Here is an 11,468-nt window from a genome sequence, read left to right on the forward strand (position 1 = left end):
GCTAATATGAATTTTTTTATTTTTAAGAATGAGCACTTTCAGGCTGGGCGCGGTGGCTCACGCCTGTAATCCCAACACTTTGGGTGGCCGAGGCGGGTGAATCACTTAAGCCCAAGAGTTTGACAGCAGCCTGGGCAACATGGTGAAACCCTGTCTCTACAAAAAATACAGAAATTACCCAGGTGTAGTGGCACGCACTGCAGGCCCAGCTACTCAGGAGGCAGAGGTTGCAGTAAGCTGAGATCGTGCCACTGTGCTCTAGCCTGGGTGACAGGACAAGACCCTGTCTCAAAAAACAAACCAACAATGAAACAAAGATGATAACAACCCCTACCCCAAACAAACCCCTTCCTTGCTTGGGGACCACACTGCCTTTGTGAAACTAACAAATCAGCCACAGATTATAAATTATGACTCAGAACCAGGTGTGGTGGCTCACGCCTTTTGGGAGCTGAGCATTTTGGGAGGCTGAGGCAGGTGGATCACCTGAGGTCAGGAGTTCGAGACCAGCCTGGCCAACCTGGTAAAACCCCCATCTCTACTAAAAATATAAAAATTAATCAGACATGGTGGTGGGCGCCTGTAGTCCCAGCTACTCGGGAGGCCAAGGCACGAGAATCACTTGAACCCAGGAGGCAGAGGTTGCAGTGAGCCGAGATCGCACCACTGCACTCCAGCCTGGACAACAGAGCAAGACTCCGTCTCAAAACAAACAAACAAAACTCTAGCCTCTGAATTTTCAGAGGCGGATTTGAGCAATAATAAACTCCTGTTCTTCTGCTTAGCTGGCTCTGTGTTTATTAAACTCTTTCTCTGTTGCAATACTGCTGTCTTGGTAAATTGGCTCTCTCTGTGCAGTGGACAAGATCAACCCTTTGGATGACTCTGCATTTTCTTTGAGAAAAAAATTACATTAGAATGCACAAATCCTGTTTGTTTTTTGTTTGTTTTTTGTGAGACAGGGTCTTGCCCTGTTACCCAGGCTGGAGGGCAGTGGTGTGATCAAGGCTCACTGCAATCCCCACCTCCCAGGTTCAACCGATTCTCCCACCTCAGCCTCCCAAGTAGCTGGGACTACAGGTTCACGACACTGCGCTCAACTAATTTTTGTATTTTTTGTAGAAACAAGGTTTTGTCATGTTGACCAGGCTAGTCTCAAACTCTTGGGCTCAAGCAATCCACCTCCCTCAGCCTCCCAGAGTGCTGGGAATACAGGCATGAGCCACGGCACATGGCCCACAAATCTTAGTTGTACCATTTTGACAAAGTATATACTTTGGGAAGAAAGGGCTTTTTGTTTGTTTGTTTGTTTGTTTTTGAGATGGAGTCTCACTCTGTTGCCCAGGCTGAAGTGCAGTGGTGTGATCTCGGCTCACTGCAGCCTCCACCTGCCCGGTTCAAGTGATTCTCCTGCTTCAGCCTCTGGAGTTGCTGGGATTACAAGTGCTTCCCACCACGCCCAGCTAATTTTTGTATTTTTTAGTAGAGATGGGGTTTCATCATGTTGGCCAGGCTGGTCTTGAACTCCTGACCTCAAGTGATGCCCCCACCTCAGCCTCCCAAAGTGCTGGGATTACAGGTGTGAGTCAGTGTGCCCGGCCATTTATTTGATTCTTAATTCTTTTTTGATTCTTAATTCCTGTTTTTATTATACCAGTAACACTAACTCATTGTAGAAGAACAGACGAGCCAAAAGAACAATCAATTATTAAAGTCTGTATACATACTACCAGGGCAAGACTTTCTACAAAGTCAAAAAACAACAGATGTTGGCAAGGACGTAGAAAAGAGGGAAGGCCTGCACGCTGCTTGTGGGAATGTAAATCAGCACAACCCTCAAGAAAAACCAGCATGGAGAGTTCTCAGAGAACCAAAAGTAGAACTACCATTCTACCCAACAATCCCACCATGGGTGTCCACCCAAAGGAAAAGAAACTCTTCTATCCAAAAGACACCCACACTCGCAGGTCCAATGCAGACACCCACACTCGCAGGTCCAATGCAGACACCCACACTCGCAAGTCCAATGCAGACACCCACACTCGCAGGTCCAATGCAGACACCCACACTTGCAGGTCCAGTGCAGCACAACTCACAATAGTGAAGACATGGAATCAATCTAAGCGCCCATCCACGGGCAACTGAATAAAGAAAATATGGCAAATGTATACCATGGATACCCCTCAGCCATAAAAAAAGAATAAAACCATGTCTTTTGCAGCAACATGTTGGAGCTGGAGGCCATTATCCCAAATGAAACAACTCAGAAACAGAAAGTCAAACACCACATGTTCTCATGTAAAAGTGGGAGCTAAACCATGTGTGCACAGGGTCATGGAGTGTGGAATAAGAGAGATTGGAGACTTGGAAAGGTGGGGAGGTGGGAGGAGGGTGAGAGATGAGAAATTACCTTTTTGGTACAATGTACACTATTTGAGTGATGGGCACACCAAAAGCCCAGACTTGGCCACTATATAATATATACATGTAACAAAACTGCATCCATACCCCCTAAATCTATAAAAATAAAAAATAAACACTTTTCTAAAAGAACTTTTAAAGACACCTGCTTTAAGCAAGTACAATTTAGTTAACTATGTAGTTTCACCATACTCCTAATTAAGTATTACAATTCATGCTAATAGCAAAAATATACCTGATACATAGAGTGAACCAGCATCTCCCTCTCTAAATGTTAGGTTGTGATACCATTTCCTTCAAAGGGAAAAATTTCAGCCGGGCACAGAGGCTCACGCCTGCAATCCCAGGACTTTGGGAGGCCAAGGTGGGCAGATCATTTGAGGTCAGGAGTTCGAGACCATCCTGGCCAACATGGTGAAACCCCGTCTCTACTAAAAATACAAAAATTACCTGGGCGTGGTGGCACGTACCTGTAATCCCAGCTATTCGGGAGGCTGAGGCACAAGAATCACTTGAACCCTGGAGGTGGAGGTTGCAGTGAGCCAAGATCACACCACCACAGTCCAGCCTGGGTGATAGAGCAAGACTCAGTCTCAAAAAAAAAAGGAAAAATTTCTCATATGCTTTATTCTAATTTCCATATTTTTCTATCAGCTCCTTGGCTTTAGAAATATAGGCATTCATTGCATCTTCTGTCAACAATCGAAACGGGTTTGTTTTGGAAAGGGGTTGTGTATTAGTCTGTTTTCACTCTGCTGTAAAGAACTGCCCAAGACTGGGTAATTTATAAAGGAAAGAGGTTTAATTGACTTTAATTGACTCACAGTTCAGCATGCCTGGGGAGGCCTCAGGAAACTTACAATCATGGCAGAACGTGAAGGGAAAGCAACCACCTTCTTCACAAGGCGGCGGGAAGGAGAAGTGCTGAGCAGAGGGGGAAGAGCCCCTTAAACAGCCATTGGATCTCGTGAGAATTCACTAGCCCCAGATCAGCATATGAGGAGCTGCCCCTACGATCCAACCACCCCCACCTGTGGGGATTATAATCTCATGAGAATTCACTATCCCCAGATCAGCATGGGGGGAGCTGCCCCCACCATCCAACCACCCCCACCTGTGGGGATTATAGGGATTACAATTCAAGATGAGATGTGGGTGGGGATGCAAAGCCTAACCATATCAGATTGTTATCTTTGCTTCAAAATTAAACTATAAACTAAATTCCTCCTGCATTTAGCTTAACCTGTACCCATGTACCTACCCCCTCATGATCTGAAACATTTGAATTTCCATCGAAAGGATCCTCATGTTCCTTCCCAGTAAGTCACCAACCACCATACACACACATCTAGGTAATCATTAGTCTAATTCTTTTCAACCTAGAATCCTTTTGCCTGTTTTAGAATCTCTGAAGTGGAATCATACTATATGCATCCTTTGATGCCTGTCAGCATCATGTCTATGCAAGTCACCCACGATATTACATGTATCAGCAATTTATTCCTTTTTATTGTTAAATAGTATTCTATTTTGTGTGCGTGTGTATATATATGTCTGTGTGTGTGTGTGTGTGTGTGTATATGTCTGTGTGTGTATATATATATTTTTTTACACAGAGTTTCCCCTCTTGTCACCCAGGCTGGAGTGCAATGGTGCGATCTCGGCTCACTGCAACCTCCACCTCCCGGGTTCAAGTGATTCTCCTGCCTCAGCCTCCTGAGTAGCTGGGATGACAGGCATGCGCTACCAGGCCTGGCTAATTTTGTGTTTTTAGTAGAGACGGGGTTTCACCATGTTGGTCAGGCTGGTCTCGCAGTCCTGACGTCAGATGATCCGCCCGCCTCAGCCTCCCAAAATGCTGGGATTACAGGTGTGAGCCACCATGCCTGGTCTAAATAGTATTCTATTATATATATTAATATACACTATATTTTTGTTTATCAATTACTCTGTTGATGGATGGACATTTTGGTCTCTTCAGCATATGACTATCAACAGAATGACCAGTAACTGTCTTGTGTGCAAGCATTTTGGTGGATCTATGTTTTCATTTCTCATAGATAAGCATCAAATTATATTTAATCATAGCTTTAATCGGCATTTCCCTGATACCTAATGGTTTTGAACACCATTTCATGGGCTTATTTCCCATCCATATATCTTCCTTTGTGAACTGTCTGTTCAAGTCTTTTGCTCATTTTTAATAGGGTCGTTCTCACGGCTGTAACCCCAGCACTCTGGGAGGCTGAGGTGGGAGGATTGTTTGAACCCAGGAGTTCAAGACCAGCCTGGGCAACATAGTGAAACCCCATCTCTACAAAAATACAAAAAAATTAGCCAGGCATGGTGGCACGTGCCTGTAGTCCCAGGTACTCAGGAGGCTGAGGTGGGAGGACGGCTTGGGGCCAGGAGGTTGAAGCTGCAGTGAGCCATAACTGCATCACTGTCTGGGTGACGGAGAGAGAACTTGTCTCAAAAAAAAAAAAAAAAGTTGACTTAAAGAGCTCTTTGCATATTCTGGATACAAGTCCTTTGTCAGATGTGAATTTTTCTCCCAGTCTTGACTTACGCTTTCTTAACAGAGTCTTTAAAGAACAGAGGTTTTTAATTTTGATGAAACAAGTTTGTTACTTTTTGTCTTTATGGTTATTCACTCTGTATCCTGTTTAAGAACTCTTTGGGCTGGGCATGGCGTCTTATGCCTATAATCCTAGAACTTGGGGAGGCCAGGATGGGAGGATTGTTTGAGGTCAGAAGTTTAAGATCAGCCTAAGCAACATAGCAAAATCTTATCTCTACAAAATTAAAATTAAAATTGACTGGGTGTGGTGGCACACACCTGCAGTTCCAGCTGCTTGGGAGGCTGAGATGGGAGGATTGCTTGGGCTCAGGAGTTCAAGATTGCAGTGAGCTATGATCGTGCCACTATACTCCAGCCTGGATGACACAGCAAGACTCCTTTCAAAAAAAAAAATAAAAGAAAAAAGAAAAAAATTTTTGCTCACTCTCAGGTCTTTTTTTTCCCCCCAAGATAGAGTCTTGCTCTCTCGCCCAGTCTAGAGTGCAATGCTGCAATCTCAGCTCACTGCAACCTCCACCTCCTGGGTTCAAGCAATTCTTGTGCCTCAGTCTCCTGAGTAGCTGGGACTGCAGGTGCCCGCCACCACGCCCAGCTAGTTTTTGTATTTTTAGTAAAGACGGGGTTTCATCATGTTGGCCAGGCTGGTCTCAAACTTCTGGCCTCAAGCGATCCGTCCGTGTTGGCCTCCCAAAGTGCTGGGATTACAGGCGTGAGCCACTGCACCCTGCAGGTCTTAAAGACTTTCTCCTAGCTTTTCTTTTAAATGTTTACATTTAGGTCTATAATCTATCTGGAATTAATTTTTGCTCATGGTATGTGGTAGAAGTTGAGGTTTACTTTTTTCCCCATATAGAGAACTGGTGGTTCCAGCCCCGTTTACTGAAAATGCTCTCCTTTCCCCATCAAATTGCTTTGGCGTCTTTGTCAAAATCAATTTGCAACAGGTCTACTATGGGACTCCTATTCTGTCCCACTTACATGTCTATCTTTAAGACAAATTATACTACCTTTTTTTCCAAGACAAGGTCTTGCTTTGTCACCAAGGCTGGAGTACAGTGACACGATCATAGTTCGCTGTAACCTCAAACTCCTGGGCTCAAGCAATCCTCCTGCCTTACCCTCCCAAGTAGCTAGGACTACAGGTGCACACCACCACACCCAGCTAATTTTTTATTTTTTTGTAGAGATGGAGTCTCATTATGTTGCCCAAGCTGGTCTCAAACTCCTGGGCTCAAGTGATCCTCCCACTTCAGCCTCCCAAAGTTTTGGTATTACAGGTGTGAGCGACTACATCTGGCCCTATACTGTCTTGATAACTGTAGCTTTAAAATCAGTTGGTGTTTTTCTTTTTTTGAGATTATTTTGGCTATTCTAGGTTCCTTAAATTTCTATATAAATTTTATTTTTATTTATTTGAGACAGTCTTGCTCTGTCACCCAGGCTGGAGTGCAGCGGCATGGTCTCGGCTCACTGCAACCTCCACCTCCCAGGTTCAAGCGATTCTCCTGCCTCAGCCTCCCAAGCAGCTGGGACTACAGGCACCCACCACCACGTCCAGCTAATTTTTTTTTTTTTATGATTGAATCTTGCTCTGTGGCCCAGGCTGGAGTGCAGTGGTGTGATCTCAGCTCACTGCAACCTCTGCCTCTCAGGTACAATCGATTCTCCTCCTGCCTCAGCCTCCCGATTAGCTGGGATTACAGGCATGTGCCACAATGCCCAGCTAATTTTTGTATTTTTAGTAGAGACCAGGTTTCACCACGTTGGCCAGGCTGGCCTTGAACTCCTGACCTCAGCTGATCCACCCGCCTCGGCCTCCCAAAGTGCTGGGATTACAGGCTGTGAGCCACCATGCCTCACCCTATATAAATTTTAAAACAAACTTTCAAACTTTATTTAATTAAAAAACAAACACTTTGTTGGATTATGACTGGGATTGCGTTGAATCTATAGTACAGTTTGGAGACAGGTGACATCTTACTGGCAAGTCTTCCACTCCAGGAACACAGTCTACTTCATTTATTTGCATCTCCCTTAATTTCCCTCTGCAGTGTTTTAGAGTGTTCAATGTAAAGACTGCATGTGTTTTTATTTATTCCTAAGTATTTTGTGATTTGTGACATATAAATTTATGATTTAAATTTCATTTTTGTTACCAGTATATAGAAATACTTGACTCATATATCCACATTGTATTCTGAGACCTTGATATATTTAGTTATTAATTCTAATAATATTTTGGTTGATTCTGTAAGATTTTTCTATGTAAACAGTCATGTCATCTATGTACAGGGACAGTTTTACTTCTTCCTTTTCAATTTTTTTTTTTTTTTTTTGAGACAGAGTCTCACTCTGTCACCCAGGCTGGAGTGCAATGGAGCAATCTCAGCTCACTGCAACCTCTGCCTCCTGGGTTCAAGTGATTCTCCTGCCTCAGCCTCCTGAGTAGCTGAGATTACAGGTGTCCACCACCACGCCCAGCTAATTTTTGTATTTTTAGTAGAGATGGGGTTTCACCATGTTGGTCAGGCTGGTCTCGAACTCCTGACCTCAGGCGAACCTCCTGCCTCAGCCTCCAAAGTGCTGGGATTACAGGCGTGAGCCACCGTGCCCGGCCCCTTTCCAATCTTTATACCTTTTATTTTTCTTGCCTTATTTCATGGGCTACGACCTACAATACAATGGTGAAGTGAGTATTCTTGCCTCATTCCCAATCTTAGGGGGTCGGCATTCAGTGTTTTATCATTAAATGCATTTCACGGTGATTGTGCTTTCTGCATATGGGAGAATATTACTTCTTCCTTTAAAATCTGCATGTTCTTCCTTTTCTTATAGTATTCACAGACGAATCCAACACAATGTCGAGTCTCAGTGGTTAGAGTGAGTGTCCTTGCCTTGTTCCCCCACTTGGAAACATTCACTCTTTTCACCATGAAGTACTTGAAGGTTTCTCACAGATGCCTTTTACTAGGTTGGAAAAGTTTCCTTCTATTCCTGCTTTGCTGAGAGCTTTTATCACACATGAGTGTTAAATGTTGTCAAATGTTTTCTCTGCATCTATGGAGATAATTGTATGTTCTTTCTCGTTGTTATTTTAATCTGTCAGTATGGTGAATTACATTGATTGATTTTCAAATGTTAAACCAACCCTGCATTCCTGGGATGTACCACATTTAGTTATGATGTATGATCCTTTTTATATATTCCTGGATTTAATTCACTTATTTTTCTTAAGGATTTTTCTATCTATATTCATGAATGATATTAGTCTATGGTTTTCATTCAGTGGCTGTGTTAGGCTGTGGAATCACGGAAATGCTGGCCTCGGAACAAACTGGAGAGCGTTCCTTCTGCCTCTGCTTTCCAAACAGGTGTGTGTACGATTGGTGTTATTTCTTCCTTGAATGTTCGATAGTATTCACCATCATCTAGACCTGGGGTTTCCTTTGTGAGAAAAATTCAATTCCTTTGATACATGTATATTATCATTTTATGTAAATAGTTTGTACAGATGTGTGTATTCTTCTTGTCTATTTCATCTTGTGTCAGTTTGGTAAGATGCTTTTTTTAAAGAAATTTTTCTGTTTTATCCAGGTTGTCTGATTTATCAACATAAAGTTGTTTGTAAAGTTATCTTATTATACTTTCGGTGTCTGTCGGATCTCTATTCAATTATGATATTGTAATTTTTGCTTTCTGGCTATTTCTTCATCAATCTAGCCGAAGTTTATCAATTTTTTCCAATCTTTTCAAAGAATCACAATTTTTATTTAAAAAAATTCACAATGATTTGTCTGTTTCTATTTCATTGCTTTATACTTCTATCTTTATTATTAAATATTCATTATTAAATTCCTTCTTCTTACTTGGAGTTTAATTTGCTCATCTTTTTCTAGCTGCTGTAGGTGGAAATTGCCATCAGAGTGGTGCTAGGCGTGGGAGCTGCCTCTTGAAGTTCATGATAATCTGGGTGACTTCCGTATACCCTGTTCACCCAGCCTTCCAACATCTGTGTGAGCAGCTCTCTGTGTTAAATATCTAGTACGGTTTTGGTTTCCCTGACTGGACTCTGAATGTTATGAATATAAACTAGCATTTCTTGGCTGGGCACAGTGGCTCATGCCTATAACCCCAGCACTTTGGGAGGCTGAGGCGGGCAGATCACGAGGTCAGGAGTTCAAGACGAGCCTGGCCAACATAGTGAAACCCCATCTCTACTAAAAATACAAAAAATTAGGCAGGTGTGGTGGTGCACGCCTGTAATCCCAGCTACTCAGGAGGCTGAGGCGAAAGAATCACTTGAACCCAGGAGGCTGAGGTTGCAGTAAGCAGAGGTCGCGCCACTGCACTCCAGCCTGGGCAACAGTGTAAGAATCTGTCTCAAAAAAAAAAAACAACAACAAAAAACAAAAACAAAAAAAACTAGCATTTCTGAAAGTTTATTCCAAAAACATTAGTCCCATGAAATGCTCATGGGTTCTGTGATCCAGTGAGTTTGGAAAGTGCCATCTACTAGATTTCCTCTGTTGAAGACTCTCAACGCACATTACCATATTAACCGCTGGGGTAGGTGATTATAGAGCGAATATTCACTGCTTCTCCCCACATCCGTGGAAGAAGTATGGTTCCCTGACCTTTGATGTTTGGTGTATCCATCCAAGTAACTTGCTTTGGCCAATAGAATGTGGGTGGAAGTAACAGCGTGCCAGGTCCCAGTGTAGACCTTAGGAGGTATTATAGCACTTCTGCCCTGAGAAAGACATGGCCAAGCCACCTCTCTAACCTGTTTCAGGGCTGAGTGGAACAGATCTGAATTCAACACTTAGCCAGAGGCAGCACTGCTGTATCGGACTATAGATTTGTATGCAAGAAATAAATGCTTACTCTTGTATGCAGTGGTGTGATTTTTAGGGTGGTTGTTACACAGCAAGAGCTGACCGATACAAACATCCCAAGCAGCCCTGTAATAAACACACTCAGCTTGTTCAGCTTTTCATGTCCCCAAACTTATTTGATCATAGAACCTTATTTGTATTTCTGAGCAATTTGGAAAATAGTAATAAAAACAAACTACTTGATAGGGATTATTCTTAAATAAAATTATCAGCATTTTGGAAAGACATATTCTTTGCAATGGGATTTGTTGCCTAATCAATAGAGTCATTCGCTTCTTAAATTTCCAGAGACTATACCAAAAAGGCTCTTTGAGATTCATCATATTATTGTTAATTATCCCTACTACTTTTCCTCTTGGGAGCACCAGCTTAATCTGAGATACTTAGAAAGGTTGGGGACATGACTGGTTTCAACACCCTTTTGACTATTTCTCGGCACGTGCCCCCACCCACACATCCCTGTACCTTAATCTTATGTGCTTTAAATATTTTTCCCTCAAAACCTTGGAACTGCTGATTAGACAATTCATTTTATGGAATATTTACACCATATAACCTAATTGGCAAAATTAGCCCTCATTGTTATCCCAGTCAGCCAAATCAGGCATCATTCCTATTAAAAGGGGACTGGAAAAAAATTACAGAAACGATACTCTGCATTTGTTTCGCAATGGGCAGGCCTATGCAAACCTATCCTCAAGGTTCAGGGAAGCTGAGAGCTGGAAGAAAGAGGCTGACAGATTTAGTTCCTCAGAAAGAAACATTTAAGATGGGCACAGTGGCTCACACTTGTAATCCCAAAACTTTAGGACGGTAAGACAGGAAGATTGCTTGAGCCCAGGAGTTCGAAACCAGCCTGGGCAATATGGCGAAACCTCATCTCTACAAAAAAAATTTAAAAATTAGCCTGATGTGGTGGCACATGCTTGTAGTCCCAGCTACTCGGGAGGCTGAGGTGGGCAGATAATTTGTGTCCAGAGGTTCTTGGGCAGCAGTGAGCTATGATTGTGCCACTCCACTCCAGCCTGGGAGAAAGAGGGAGATCCTGTCTCAATAAAACAAAGCAAAACAGAAAGAAACATCTAATAGAGCCTCATGAACAGAAGCCATGAGGTCCCAGGCAGCAGCGAGGGGAGACGGTGGGTCCCTGCACCGTTACCCCTAGACTCAGGACTCGTTCACCATAGGGAAGGGTTGTGTGGGACGCTCGCAGGGAAAGGCAGGAACGCTATGTGAATCTGCCTCAGGGCAGGATTTGTGCTGAGTACACGTTCCTATACAAGAAACCGTAGATAAAATAGATGAGGCATTCGCTGAGCTGGGGTGAATCCGAAGTCAGTAGGGGAGATCAGCATCCAAGATGGAGCTGCATCTCTGGGACATAATTACTTCCCAGTCATCACTCAAAGACAGACAAATACACACACAGCCTTGCCGTGAATTGGATGCTTGAATGAAATACAGGGCCTCCGCCCATTTTCAATATTTCTTGTTGACTCTCTCTTTGCTTTGCCCAAAGGGACGGATGGCGTGCAGGAAATGCTGCCCCAAAATACGGTACTTTCCCTTGC

This window comes from Pan paniscus, chromosome 19 (genome assembly GCF_029289425.2).
Source record: "Pan paniscus chromosome 19, NHGRI_mPanPan1-v2.0_pri, whole genome shotgun sequence".
Lineage (NCBI taxonomy): Eukaryota > Metazoa > Chordata > Mammalia > Primates > Hominidae > Pan > Pan paniscus.